The 14,553-nt window shown below is 35.8% G+C and overlaps 1 protein-coding gene across 7 annotated transcripts in view; it reads left to right on the top strand.

Annotated features, from left to right (window-relative positions):
* The window catches only part of BTBD9 (BTB domain containing 9), a 402,059-nt gene that overhangs the window by 21,964 nt on the left and 365,542 nt on the right, over window positions 1-14,553 (top strand). The window contains exon 2 of one of the 7 annotated variants that reach the window (XM_034660143.1): window positions 13,047-13,052. The exons of 5 other annotated variants lie outside the window; for them this stretch is intronic. The gene's annotated coding sequence lies outside the window, so the exon portion shown is untranslated. Of the gene's footprint in view, window positions 1-4,710; window positions 4,822-13,046; window positions 13,053-14,553 lie in introns of those variants that run through there. One more of the 7 variants, XM_019807534.2, reaches the window with a different exon arrangement.

The raw sequence follows: 14,553 nt of genomic DNA, 5'->3' as shown, positions 1-14,553 counted from the left end.
CAGGTAAAATTAACTGTAAAAATATTTTAAGCCTGATATATCTAAAATATTATCATTTCAACATCTACTCAGCATAAAAAAGTAAATGAGATATTCTACCAAGTCTTTGAAATGCAGTGTGTATTTTATACTTAAGAGTATGCCTCAATTTGGACTAGCCAACATTTCAAGTGCTCAGTGGCCACATGTGGCGGCCAGTGGCCACTATTTTGGCTAATGCAGCTCTAGGGCTGGGTGAAAGTTCTGAGCACATTGTACTGCTTAGTCAGCCAGAGAGAAAAAACGTGCTGAAAATCAGATGAGGCAACAAAAGGGAAGAAGGCAACGTAGCAATTCCTGGGTAGCAATTCCTGGGTCTGACCGGGTGAATAAGAGCAAGTAGAGAAGTTTCCACCCCTTTTCCCTCTGAAGCTAGTAAGGTATCTTTTTTTTCTTTCCAAATTGAGACTCAGTATTTTCCCCTATTGTTACTTGTCATGGTTTGTTTTCATACTGGTCCATTCCTTAAGGTACTTTGGGAATAAACAGGCATTTGTGGCTGGCCCTCGGATTTTGCAACATTGTTTCTGTGGAAAAGACTTAAGCGTTCTAAGGCTTCTAAATAACTTATTTTTGGAATGTCTTCTTTTGTAAATTGTGGTGGGGGTAGGGTTGGAGAAGAAATTATACTGATCATTTGCTTTATGATCCTTAAGTTATAGCTGTTATAGCACAGAAAGAGAGTAATGAACTTTTATAGTTCCTGTTATGGGTAATGTTCATCACCTGTTACTTCCTTCCCTCTGTACCTGGGTTCATAGCGAGCCTTCACCAATTGTTGCGTTGAATGTCAGCTGAGAAGCAAGTATCTTTAGAACTATTTGAATCATTTCCTTCATGGACTTCCATTCTTCGACACTTGGTTTGGCAGGTCCTACTCGTTACGATTGAGCAACACAGGCTTATCCTAACAAACTAAGTAACAAAAGTGTAGAAAGAATGGTCTTCCTTTGTTCTGAAAATGCAAAGCTTTGCATCATCTAAAAGCACATCAATAGGAGTTTTATATTTTTGTGAATGGAAAAATAAAATACTATTTCAGAGATTCTAAGGGAATGTTGACTCTCAGGATTATACTATTGTTAATGTTTGTTTATGCTCCACTGAAGTACTTACGGAATTTACAGTCAAAAAAACCATACATCACTAGAGACTTCGAGAACACCAGGAAAGGTGCTGTATAATAAAGTGGTTTTGTAAGTTTAAAAATATTTGAAAAAAATTGAGAAATAGGACAGACATTTTGCAAAGTGTGATATAGGAGTAATAACTTTAGTTAGTAAAGTGATAATTAAGAAATCAAATACCTACTGAATATTAAGGGGAGGAAAAACTTGTTAATGACAACATTTGATCATAAATAGTTGAAAGGTATTTTTAAGATGAGCACATATATCTTTATAATCAATCCCTGAGAATGACACAGCATTGTATATTTGTGTCTACAGCCTATGCTTGGATCATTTCAGTGTAATATTTATTGATTGAATGTTGTCCTTGTGGGACACCAGGGAGCGATACCTAGCCACTGTTCTTCAGGAATTTGTGTTTTGACTCATTTTCAGCCAACTCTTAAAATCTGTTATTTACTAAATTTCTCTCTGCATCAGCATTTGCTCATTTCTCCTCACAACTGCTTCTCAGTAAAGTGCAACAAATCAGATCTGGGGTTTTCATCCTTTTCTTTAAAGAAAAAAAAAGCTTCCTTTTGATAAACATAAATATCTCATCACCTTTTTCTAAGTTAACACTTCTTAAAGTTTCTTGAAATGCCATTATATAAAAGATAAATCAGTTCTTGTTTTAAAAGAAGGAAACACTTCGGAAGTACATTGAGTTTAAACGTAAAACTTCCCGTTCGTCCCCTTGTGGGCCCCTCGCACTCACTCCCCTCTCTGAAGATTGTTGATGTTATTTTCCGCTTGTGGTACTGATGGATGTTTAGTTCCCTGGCTTTTTGCTGTTACAAGCAATGCTTAATTATGACCTTATCTATTCCTGGAAGTACAATTGTGGGGTTATAGGAAATGGATATTTAAGAATTTCGTGAATTCTGCTGGACCGACCTCCAAAAAGCTGAACCAGTTTATATTTCCACCAGTATATAAGAGCATTGTTTCCTACACATACGATTTAGCTATAGAGTTTTAGAACTTGAAGTTACCACAGAATGTTGCCTCGCCCCCACCCCTTTTCCAAGGTAGAAACTGAGTCTTAGGACTTGAAATGATTTGTTTAGATCTTACCCAGCAGAATGTATGAGTACTTCTGAGTCTCAGATATGTGTTCCCTGGGGGCATCTTAATTTTCGACAGGTTTTATATTATAAGGTTCTACCATGCTGTGTATCTGTTTCTATCTCTTCTCTGTTGTTACTCAAAATAAACTTCCTGGGGTGCCTCAGTTGGTTAAGTGTCTGCCTTCGGCTCAGTTCATGGTCCCAGGGTCCTGGGATTGAGCCTCACATCAGGGTCCCTGCTCAGCGGGAGAGTCTGCTTCTCTCACTTCCTCTGCCGCTCCCTGCTTGTGCTCTCTGTCAAATAAATAAACAAAATTTTAAAAAACAAAAAAACCCCAAAAAGACAAACTTCCTTTTCAGTCTCACATTTTCAGATATTGCCCTAAGACTCCTGCCCTGGCCATCTTGTCTATATGGAACATCTTCTTTTACTTAATATCCTTAAAAAGCTACCTTCTTCTATTATTTAAAACCCACCTTATCTACAGGGCGTATGGGTTACTTTAGATATGCTCGTGGTACAGCACAGCGTTTTGACAGTCTTGTTAACTTATCAGCATTAATCCCTACCCGGTTGGCCAAGTAAAACATAAACTGCTTCTTTCTTTATAAACTTAGGCCGTTTCTGCTACATTCGATCATTTTATGTTTGTCAAATAATGTAATGCTGTTTCAATTAAATGAAATCCAACTTAGTATTAAAAACTTTATTAATCACAATTTATTTTTTCTCTTAGAAATGACCTTCAGAAATATTCTGCTTATAAAGTATGAATAGATTCTCTTCCTCTTGTGTCAATATATTTATTCCTAAGGTGCCTGCATTGTAGGCCGGTTTCTCTTATAAAGGCATGGTCCTGGTATCTTTCTTGACGGGCTGTGAGAATTTGTGTCAGTGACATCCCGAGTTGGTGCTGTAGCTGAGCTGGTCCCATATCATCAAGATTATGACTTTAGGTAAAGAATCGACTGATGAAATTCTTTTTTTTTTTTTTTTAAGATTTTATTTATTTATTTGACAGAGATAGAGACAGCCAGTGAGAGAGGGAACACAAGCAGGGGGAGTGGGAGGGGAAGAAGCAGGCTCATAGCAGAAGAGCCTGATGTGGGGCTCGATCCCTTAACGCCGGGATCACGCCCTGAGCCGAAGGCAGACGCTTAACCCCTGTGCCACCCAGGTGCCCCCGACTGATGAAATTCTAAGGAACAGAGATCATCCTTGATGCATATTTTGATCATGATAAAAGAGATAGAATTCAATATTAGATGTGAATTAAATTTGGTCCATGAATGTTGTTCAGAACCAAGGATAGCAGTCTAATCATAAGCTTATCAATTATTCAGTAGCATCTTGGGGGTATTAGTGCACAGAATATAGAAGACCCATACACTACCCTTTAGAGTTTTTGTTCTAAAATAAAATGAAAAAAACATACATTATTCTCTTGTTTTATGGGTTTTATTCTCCCAGAGTGTAAGTGAAGTTTATACATGCACCAGAAGAGGATGAAAGGCAGGCCACATATTTGCTTATTCATAGGGATTTGTGGAAGATTTGGGGTAAGATTAAGTTTAGAAAATGACAGGGTGGCAGTTTTAAAGGACAAGTACATTTTACTAATCTTAAGAGGCATGGACTTGAACTTTTTGCCTAAGTTTTTCCGTTGCTAAGATGAAAGTTAATTTGCTTGACATTTGCTATTCATTCCCTTATTCTTACATTTACACTATAGCTTTGAATTTGGCTGTAGATTTATTTAGCTTTGGTTACAAATTTGGATCAGTGGCTGTTGTTTTGGACAGTAACTCCTAGTCTACATGATGATAATTATCTCTGATTTTTATTCTTTTGTTTTTTCATCGCAGTAGGGAATGTTATGTTGAAGGAATAAAGACATGCCCATAAAACTAAAGGGAAGAAACAAAAGGAAGCTGAGTATAATTTGTGAACATTTCCTTTAGATTGTGTTCTAGAATGGCAACAAATAAGCTTATAAATCCAAGATTTTAGGTGAACTAACTTCTCAGACTTGATCTTTTTTTAAAATTCACAATTCACAGCAAATAGCCTGGATATTGGTATTTAACAAACTGCATCAACGTATGCACAGTAGAACATTTTTATAACATCTACAAATGAAAAGCCAATTTCCTTTACACAGACAATAATGCAAATGTTCACAGTAGCTTTGCTACAAAGAAATTAAATTGTTGCAATTGATTATTCCACTGCTTTAATGGGAGTTCATGCTATAATAATTCTTATTAATTAGGAAAATAACATATGATTTAAATCTGGGCAAGAATATTACAGACCCATAAGTTGCTGCTGAAGAAATTAAACAGAAATGGCTTGTCCTGTATTTTCAAATATTATTACAACTAATAACCTCTGCACTCATCATGACTTTTTCTTTGCTTTTTGGCTCTAGGTACATATATATTTGTTTGCTCCCAGCATACAGTTCATGCAGTTTTCAATGGACTTGGGACCAATAAGGCTGAGAACCTCAAAAAGGGTAGTTACATAAACTCTGAGAACTGTAAGTGATAGTTCCTTCTTAGTATTGCAGTCTGTGACTTGTCATTCCCTAAAGTCATCCTATTGTGTAAAGGTTGCCTTATAGGGAGTTAAACAGTGGAACAAACAAGAGCTGAGAGACTGAGGGAAGGTTGGTAGCTGGATAATGCAGGTCTTTGGATAAACATTCAGAACTTAGATTAATAAAATATAGCGATTTAACGCCTTTCTGAAGCATAAGCTTAAGAAGGTCCTTTGTAGGAAAGAAAGAAGAAGCAAGCTTCAGTATATGGGTTTATATGTTTGAAAAACATAACAGAATGTATATGTTTAAAAAATATAACAGAATGAAGCTCACTTGGGTCATTTGATATTTGTTTTTTTGTTCTAGGATACCTGATTTAAATGCTTTTGTTCGTTTGTGGGTATTTGGCAAAGATTGTTTTAGAGATTGAATCCAGAGAAACTGAAGACAGCTTAAATTGAATAGAAAATAAAATTAATATTCCAAGTTATATATTGGGCTGCTTTGCCGTGGGAGTCTTAGATATTTTGTGACTGAATAATAGAATAGCTTCTCCCAACCACCACAAAATTAGATCATTGCCAAGCTGAGCCAGGAGCATTGCCTAGTCTAGGAGAATGCTTCTCAAAAGATGGCCCAAGGCCACTGGTTAGCCCTGATCAAAAAACATTGGCAAGTGTCAGTTGATCTCATAGTCTTTCATTTATATATATCCTTTGGCAACTTATTAAAAACCAATCAAGTGAAGCATCAAGGGTATGCAAAATGTGGCTTTCATAAATCCACATTAGCATAATACTAGAATTTATAAAGGATTCTAATTTTAAAAAAAATTAGTATTTTAATATGTACCTGGATAAATGACACATAGGTGCTGTTACTACCTTTTAAAATTTTTATTTATTTATTTATTTATTTATTATTTTTTAAATTTTATTTGTGAGGGAGAAAGAGAGAGAGAGCGCGCACATGAGGGGTAGGGCAGAGGGACAAGCAGACTCCCAGCTGAGCAGGGAACCCAACATGAGGCTGAATCCCAGCACCCTGAGATCATGACCTAATGCTTAACCGACTGAGCCACCCAGGTGCCTCTAAAAATTTTGTTTTTTAATTCAAGTATAATTAACGCATAGTGTTATATTAGTTTCAGGTGTATAATTTGATGTTCTGCTAATAATTCTGGCTACTATGTAGCCTGTAGCAGCATTGCAAGGCCCCTGTTCCACATATGAACACGCATAAGTTTACATTTTCAGAAAGGTACATGTTATCAGCGTACAATGAGTTGGCTGTACTTTTCGCAGTTGTTTCTGTTCTTGTTTTTTTAATTATAAATTGCTGTTCAGTTGTATCATTATCAGTTTAGTTTGTTATAGGTTTTCACTTAACCCTGTGGTGTATATGGATGCATATTTCTATTAACAATATTCTTGGTCTGTAATTTTTCAGTAACTAGAATTTAACCACATTGCAGCTGAAGTCTGAATTATTCTCCCTATATGAGTAAAGCAGATGTATATGTAATCTCCAAAAGTTGACTTGAAAAAGGACGTTTCATTTTTATCACCCATGGCATATTTTACCTAGTCTGAATAGGGTGTCTTAAAAATGTTTGAGAATTGCTGGTCAGAGGAGCTAGTTGGCAGGAGTCAGAGTCAGAATCATTTCTGATTTCTCCTATGTCACTGTGGCATAGCTCTTCTAAGTTCAGGACTTTGATAGAGCTTGGTTTGGATCTGCTATTTATTGTCTGTGTCCTTGGACAAGTGCCGAATCTTGTGTCTCAATTTCCTATCTGTAAAGTGGGATAAACACAGTACCTTCCCAAGCCAGATCTTTGAATATTAGATAAGATGGTGTGTATAAAATGCTTAGGACTCTGCCTGGCTTATACTAAGTCCTCTGTAGATAGTAACCATTATTATTAGGTGAAAGATACTTTCTGTGTCCTGCAAAATGGTTAATTTGCTACTAGACTGTAATTTTGTCTTAAGCTTGTTTTTGGATTAAAACATTTCAGCCAATATTTATTTATTCAACATGTTTTAATGCCTTTTATATGGAGGTTCATTGTTAATAATGGTATATATTTCAGATGATCTTGATTATTTCAAATTTGGGGGTCATTTTTTTACTGAAATATATTTGACGTATAACATACAGTTTTAAAGTGTATAACATGTGGGGCGCCTGGGTAGCTCAGTCGGTTAATCATCTGCCTTAGGCTCAGGTCATGATCCTAGGGTCCTGGGATTGAGCCCCACATCTGGCTTCGTGCTCAGCTGGGAGTCTGCTTCTCCCCCTCCCTCTGCCACTTCCCAACTTGTGTTCTCTCTTGCTCACTCAGCGTGTGCTCTCTCTCTCAAAAACATAAACAACTAAAATCTTTAAAAAAATACAAAGTGTATAACATGTTAATTTAATACATTTATATATTGTAATATTATTGCCACTGTAGCCATTATTACCACCTTTATCATGTTACATAATTAGCATTTCTTTTTAGTAGTCGCAATAATTAAATTCTAATCTTTTAGCAGGTTTGATAATCATAATACAGTATTTTTGTCTATATTCACTGTAGTATGCATTTAATTTCTAGGACTTACTGGCAGGGGTCACCTTCTTATAAAATCTGAGTAGAGTTATCATAATGGCTATTTACTTGTTTCCTTGTTTTGGCGATATTACATTATCTTCAATCAGTGGTTTCCTTGCAGGAACCTTTTTTAGTCCACTTGTCATCTTGTGAGCAATAATTTAACTAAAACCAGATAACATTTGGAAAATTCATATAAGCAGGCACAGGTAAACCTAATATGTCCTTGAACAAATGAGAACACGAGCCCTGTCTGTGGAATTCCCTAGACACTTATTTGTCTTACGAGACAAGTGACTGTTTTTGACAATGCAGATCACGAGAGGAGGCCAGGTCCATCCACATACTAAGTATTGCTGAAGCTTAATTTTTTCCCTCATTTTTCTAGGTTAAAAATACATGTCAGAGCAGCTGGGTGGCTTAGTTGGTTAAGTGTCTCCCTTTGGCTCAGGTCATGATCCCAGCGTCCTGGGATTGAGCCCCACATTGGGCTCCCTGAACTGTGGGCTGCTGGCTTCTCCTTCTCCGTCTGCCTGCTGCTCCCCCTGCTTGTGCTCTCTCTGTCTCTGACAAATAAATAAAATCTTTTAAAAAAATACATGTCAAAAGAAGTGTTAAGGTTTTCTTACGAAATTACTGTGGTTTGTATTGTACTCTCTTTGGGATGTGTGCATCCCATTTTGGAGAACAAGTAGCCAATTGTTTGAATATTAACTTTTATTTTGATAGAAGAGTATAACATAATTTTCTGAGTTCCTGTTTATTTAATAATCTGTTCAGCATAGCTGTGGTTGTTTTAGTGTGGTACTTACAGAAGATAGCATGTCTTACTTTCCAAAAATCAGAAAATTATGGCTTGATCATAAAATTATGGCTTGCTAGTTCTGGAATTGACATTATTTGTCATCTAGTCCTAGCTTTCTCAGTAGACATTGAGTTCTTCAGAGGTAGCAACTTTATCTTTTTTATTAACTTTTTGTGTTTCTATCACCTAGCACTGAGCCTGTATCATAGAAGAGAGCTCAATAAATATTTTTTTTCTCAGTAAATCTTTTATCGGATGAATTACATACAGATTCAGAAACTAGTTTGTCCTTTGACCAAGAAGTGGAGAATCAATGTGGTAATTGGTAAATGGAGTTATATACACTCTCAATAAAATAATCTTGTCAAATGCTTTTGTTAAGATTACGGTTCTTTAAAAGTGTTCCAAGCTGTGCATATCTATAAACATTTATTTATTTACAAACATACAAAATCATAAGACTGACAAGAATTTAGAACAGGACTGGATGTTAGAAATCATTTCATCTTTCCCACAGAAAGACATTTGGGGAATCCTGAAGCCGGAAAATGCCTGTGAACTGCAGTCATGTTTCTCACTGGGGTCCTTTACTGCCCCGTGACAGAACTCTTCTGCAAGGTTTAGAAGTAGATTTGCAAAATATCAGAATCAAGGTTACACCTACCAGTATGGTCATGTACACCTGTTTATTGAGGCTTTTGGATGACAAGGGTAGAGTATATATCAAAAGAAGTGAGGTATCCTTCCCATGAGAAAGTAGAATGTGATTTTTTGAGAGTGCTTAAGATGCAGACAGGATATCCTTTATCTCCCCAGGCGATATTAATTTAAAGTTTAAGGAATACTACTGCAAATTACACACCACATGGGCACCAAGAGCAGAAAGAAATTGCTAAACCATATGCTTGTAAATGCCATCGCTTTCCTCAAGAGAAAGATCATTTATATTTTGCAATTAAAGAGCAGAAGGTCTTTTTACCCATAAAGGCCTTTCAGTCAGGAAATAGGCGGGGCAGAGAGGGCTTCCCAGGGGAGATTTATACAGCATTCAAGGACTCATTGGCATCTCCACCGGGTGGAACTTTGCTCTTTGTCTGTTTCCTGATTACATTCTGGAGAATAAACTTTAAAAAATGTGGAAAGCCCTTCTTAAAGAATAGTTTGTAAACAGTTCTGCCAGAAGTGAGCTTTAAGTAAAGAAATTGCTATTTAGGTTGACTTGTTTTTTTCAGACTCCTTAAGAGGTAATTATAACATTACAACAGTATAAACTACATATGGTGCTCTCACTTTATCGATGGACATCGTTAATTATTTTGGTTAGAACAAATGGGTGTGGGTTTCTTATTGCATAGTAAATAGTAACCCTGGGAATTTTAGTTCTGCTGCTTTAGTCAATTTTTTTAAAAAATGCATTTGAACCCATGAAAGTTACCCAGCCATGAAAGAATGTAGTTTCTATACCACCATCCCTGGTAAATAAATCCATAGGAAGTCCCAGAACCCTCAACTAATGATACCAAATGCTCTCATGAATGGCATCGTTTCCTGATGGTGGTATTCTTGCCCTCCCCTCCAGTAGGTCCTTGTTATCCCTGCCTTCCTGTTCTCCTTCCTCCCACCTTGAAGGAACAGCTTGAGTGAATAGATTACCCTTGCTCTATCCTGTGAATGTCAGCAAATTTAGACTTGGGCTGTCAACAGGAGCAAATCTCAGAACACTGTGTGTGCCTCTGGGAAAAAATGCGCCTTAAGTCTAGAAAAAAATCATACTGAAGATCTTGAAGGTGAAGATCTTTACTCAGGTGCATCAGATAGGGTGTCCTAGTAGGCTACACTATCCAAGTGTCTGATACTCATTCCTGCCTTAGTTTAATGCCTGTCTTCTTGTAATGAACTTTTTGTCCTTGTCTTCAAGTTGTTAATTAATTTTCATCTGTGGAGATAATATATAGTCCCTCTGCTTACTGTTCTTAGTCACTAAATCACGTACTACTGGTTGTAGCAAATTAAAACACTTGCTGTCTCATACACAAACTAATTTATTTTGTAATTTTAGTGGCCAAAGTTATTAAAATATTTGTATAAATTTTATAAATAAAACACTCTTGTAAAAGTTTAAACATTACAAAAATATGTAGTGCACTACATAATATTCTCCCACAACCCTGATCCTTTGGGTTAATCCTTGTTAACAATTTGATGTTTGCTTTTTGAAAATTTATTTAACAAAATAACATTTTACTATATTGTTTTGCATTTTTCCACTAAATACATTTTTTCCATGAACATACATACATTTTAGATTTTTTCAATATCAATAGTATCTAAATTTATTCCTTTTAAATCATTGTATAATATTCCACCAAATAAATTTACCATTATTTATTTATCCAGTTACCTTTAAATGGGCATTTACGTTTTTTTTCAATTTTTAATTGTTACAGAAAGTGCTGAGGTTGCCATCCTTATGTATTTAATTCTGTGTTCTTGTGTGAATATCCAGGTTACTTTTTAAAAAATGGCTAGCCAACATCTTTTATTGAAAAAAATTCTATATTTTTCCCCACTGAATTGAAATGCTGTATTTTTGTATATATAGTGAATTCCTATGTGTAGTACTTGGGTTTTTTTCCTGGACTAACATATTCCAATGATCTGTCTCTCTAGTATGACATTGTTCTCATTGCACTAATTTATGATTTGCTTTCTCATCCACTAAGCTGGCCCCCCCCATGTTCTTTTTTTTTTTTTCAGAATATATACCAAATTACATATTCTTCCAGATGAACCCCTTTATCCCAGTTTAATTTAAAAACTCTGTTGTGATTGTGATCAGGATTACTTTTAATTCCTGTATTAATTAGAACTGTGTTTCTCAACTTAAAACACCTCTTGATAAATATAAAAATTTCACCTCTCATTCTCAATTTTTAATGTGTGCCCATTTGTCAAATTATTGTTTTTTAACTGTTAACCCTACCAAGAATATTTTCTTGAATTTTGAAGTTAACCCTACCAAGAATATTTTCTTGAATTTTGAAGTTTCAAAACATTTAAAGTACAATAAAATATCAAATATGCTTTTTTCATATGGTGATTTAGGGATGATTGATCTCTTTAAACAATGGATTTTTCTGTGCCCAAACAGTGTATGTCTTGTTTATGTCTCTTAAATTCTTCGATGGACTTTGGTAATTTCCTTTACCTGTTCCATGAGTTTATTCTTAAGTATTGGATGTGTTTTTTAATTATAAATTACAAATCTTTGTATTTTCTGATTGTTGGTTTTTGGCATGGAAGGATACTGTATATTTTCATACAATAAATTTATAAGATCACCTTGGTGAACCTCCTTTATTTTCTCTCATATTTTTTTCAGTTGATTCTCATTGATTTTTCAAATGGGCAATCAGATTATCTGCAAATAGTGATTATTTTGTCTCTTTGTTTTCTAATCCATTTACCTTTAACTTGGCTCAATTAATTGCATTGTCTTTTGTTTCTGAAAAATGTTAATAGTGATAAGGGTAGAGATCCTTCTCTTATTTCTGAACTTTCTAGGAATGTTTCTAGTGTTTTATTATTAACCAAATGCTTATATCAGTTACCGTTAGGCTATGTATGTATGTATATGTATGTATCAGGTTAAGGAAGTATTAGTATCCTAATAAGGAAGTATCCTTTTATTCCTATTCAGTTAGAACTTTTCAAAAATAAACTTAGTAGTGATTGTTTAAAGAAATATTTTAGTGGGGTGCCTGAGTGGCTCAGTCAGTTAAGTGGCTGCCTTTAAATGGGCAAAGTTGCCTCCACAACTTTGACATTTTAATTCAATGACTTATTTTTCCTAAATTCATCTGTCCTTCTTGGAATTGACCCACTCTGCCATAATTCTTCTGCTTAATTCTGTTTTCCAATACTTTACATCAGGTTTTTGTTACTTAGCTCGTTTTTGCATGTGTGGTTGTGGGCACCTTCCTGTCAGGGTTAAATTGGCTTTATAAGAAATAGCAGAAAACTCTTCCCACACGCACAGTAACTGTTTAAATGACATTGGAATTATCTAACCTTGAAATTTGGAAGAAACCCGTCCCTAAAATTATTTGGATCTGGCATAATGGGAGGTCAGGGGTCAGGAATACATCTGGGCAGGTAGGGTAGGCTATTTTCTTGGTATTCCTCTGTAAACCAAAGATTAAATAAATACATCAGAGAGGCTTTTAGACTCGTTTTCAGTGCTTTTGCTAACATTGTTAGACCCTCTAATTGTTTCTGGAACTATACAGAAAATGGCTAACATAGCAGGACTGAACTGCTGTCTTTAAGAAGTCCTGGTTGCAAGATTGGCCCTGGACTGGCATCTAGATGGAAACTTAGAGCTTAGAAGGTTTCCTGCTATCAGTTGATAAGAGCGGCTCACTTAAGCAGTTTGTGCAAACACTGTGGTTTATGTTGAACACTACTTTCCTTCTGGGAGTCTGGAATTTGGATACATGCCAGGCAGGGGCTACCTATTGGAACAGCGCCCATTATAAATACCCAGGGCACTGAGTCTCCAACAAGCTTCCTGGTTGACAATATTTAACATGTGTTGTCACAACTTGTTGCTGGGGGAATATAGCATATCCCATGTAATTCCACTGCGAGAGGACCCTTGGCAGCTTATGTCTGGTTCTCAGACTTTTCCCCATGTGCTTTTTCAGAAACTTTACTAATTTTGCTTTGTATTCTTTGGCTGTAATAAATCAGTCATGAGTACAATCATATGCTGAGACACGAGAGTTCATTTCATATGTCAGACCAAAACAGTGATATTGAAAGGTAGTGGCAGAGTTATACAATATGACTTCAAAAAAATCTATAACCATGTCATTACAGGTGTGGAAACAATCTCATGGAAGTTAGAAAATTTGTCAAAGATCACATATGTTGACAGTGGCAAAATAAGTTTTAAAGCTTAAGAAACAAGTCAATAAACAGTTGTACTCTGTGAACTTTAACATTTTTTCCAACTTTATCAAATTAAAGTTGGAGGTTTAAAAAATTAACTTTATTGATGTGTGTTTCTAAAATGTGCTTTTTTAAATGCAGGAGGGTGGACCGAAACTATTACTTTGTAGTTAAGCTATGGCATTGGGCAAAAAGATTTTCAAAGATTTTCTGCTTACGAGCTGTAGCATTGGTAATTTTGTTGGCACCATTTGCCTCTTTGCAATAAGATTTATTGACTTATTTATTTATTTATTTTAAATTTATTTATTCGACAGAGATAGAGACAGCCAGCGAGAGAGGGAACACAAGCAGGGGAAGTGGGAGAGGAAGAAGCAGGCTCATAGCGGAGGAGCCTGATGTGGGGCTCGATCCCATAACGCCGGGATCACGCCCTGAGCCGAAGGCAGACGCTTAACCGCTGTGCCACCCAGGCACCCCTGCAATAAGATTTAAATTGGAATCAAATCCTCAACAAATTTTCTCAGTGGGTATTTAGTTTGTGTATTTGTGCACCTGAGTAAGGTATGTGACTACAACAGTCTAAATCAGCGGCTGCTTTTCAGCCTGCTCGTTAAATCACTTCAGAAGTGTGATTCCATATTCCAAGCCAACTAAATCACAATTTCTGATGTGGGATGCAAGCATCTTTTTCTCCTTCCTTTTTAAAGTTCCCCATGTGATCCAGTGTGTGTAAGCTCATTGACAGTAACTGGTCTAATTAAAATTATTTCTATATGCCAATAAAAATTGTATTTATTCCATAGTAAGTGGCTGTTTCCTATACCTGGCAATACTCACTTTACATTTTCGGTTGGAAAAGCACGATTAAAACGTAAATTTAGCTAAATGAAGTTGTATGTATTAAGAAGTACAGATCTGGAGAACCTATTAAGGTAGATATTTATATATATAGTATTGATGTTTATTATGTCTCAGTTGAAGAATTATAAATTTGCCTTTGAGCTAGTTAACCAAAAATCAATTGTTTCTCATCAAGAGTCATTTTGTCTCACTTATGACCTGGATAAAATTGTAAGTGAATATTATACCAGAGAATATATTCACTGGGTGTATGCAATGCATTTGTTCAGACAGGGAAAGAGTCTGTTTTGTTTAGAGCCATGCACCATCACTGAAATATGGGATAGTGATGTGAGAGTTTGTGCTAAAGAAGAGTGAGGTTTTGAAGTCAGGCACCGGTAGATTTCAGAATTTCACGGCTGACACAGGAAATGACCATGTTATTTTGGACATCAGTTGGGCAACCCAGCCAGAAAGCAAAACAAAAACCAGAAATAGTCCGATCCTTTGTCTAGAGTACAGCCAATCT

The sequence above is a fragment of the Ailuropoda melanoleuca genome, chromosome 5 (assembly GCF_002007445.2).
Source record: "Ailuropoda melanoleuca isolate Jingjing chromosome 5, ASM200744v2, whole genome shotgun sequence".
NCBI classification, from domain to species: domain Eukaryota; kingdom Metazoa; phylum Chordata; class Mammalia; order Carnivora; family Ursidae; genus Ailuropoda; species Ailuropoda melanoleuca.
Note: the sequence above shows the minus strand (reverse complement) of the source record. Positions and strands in the feature narration are given on the sequence as shown.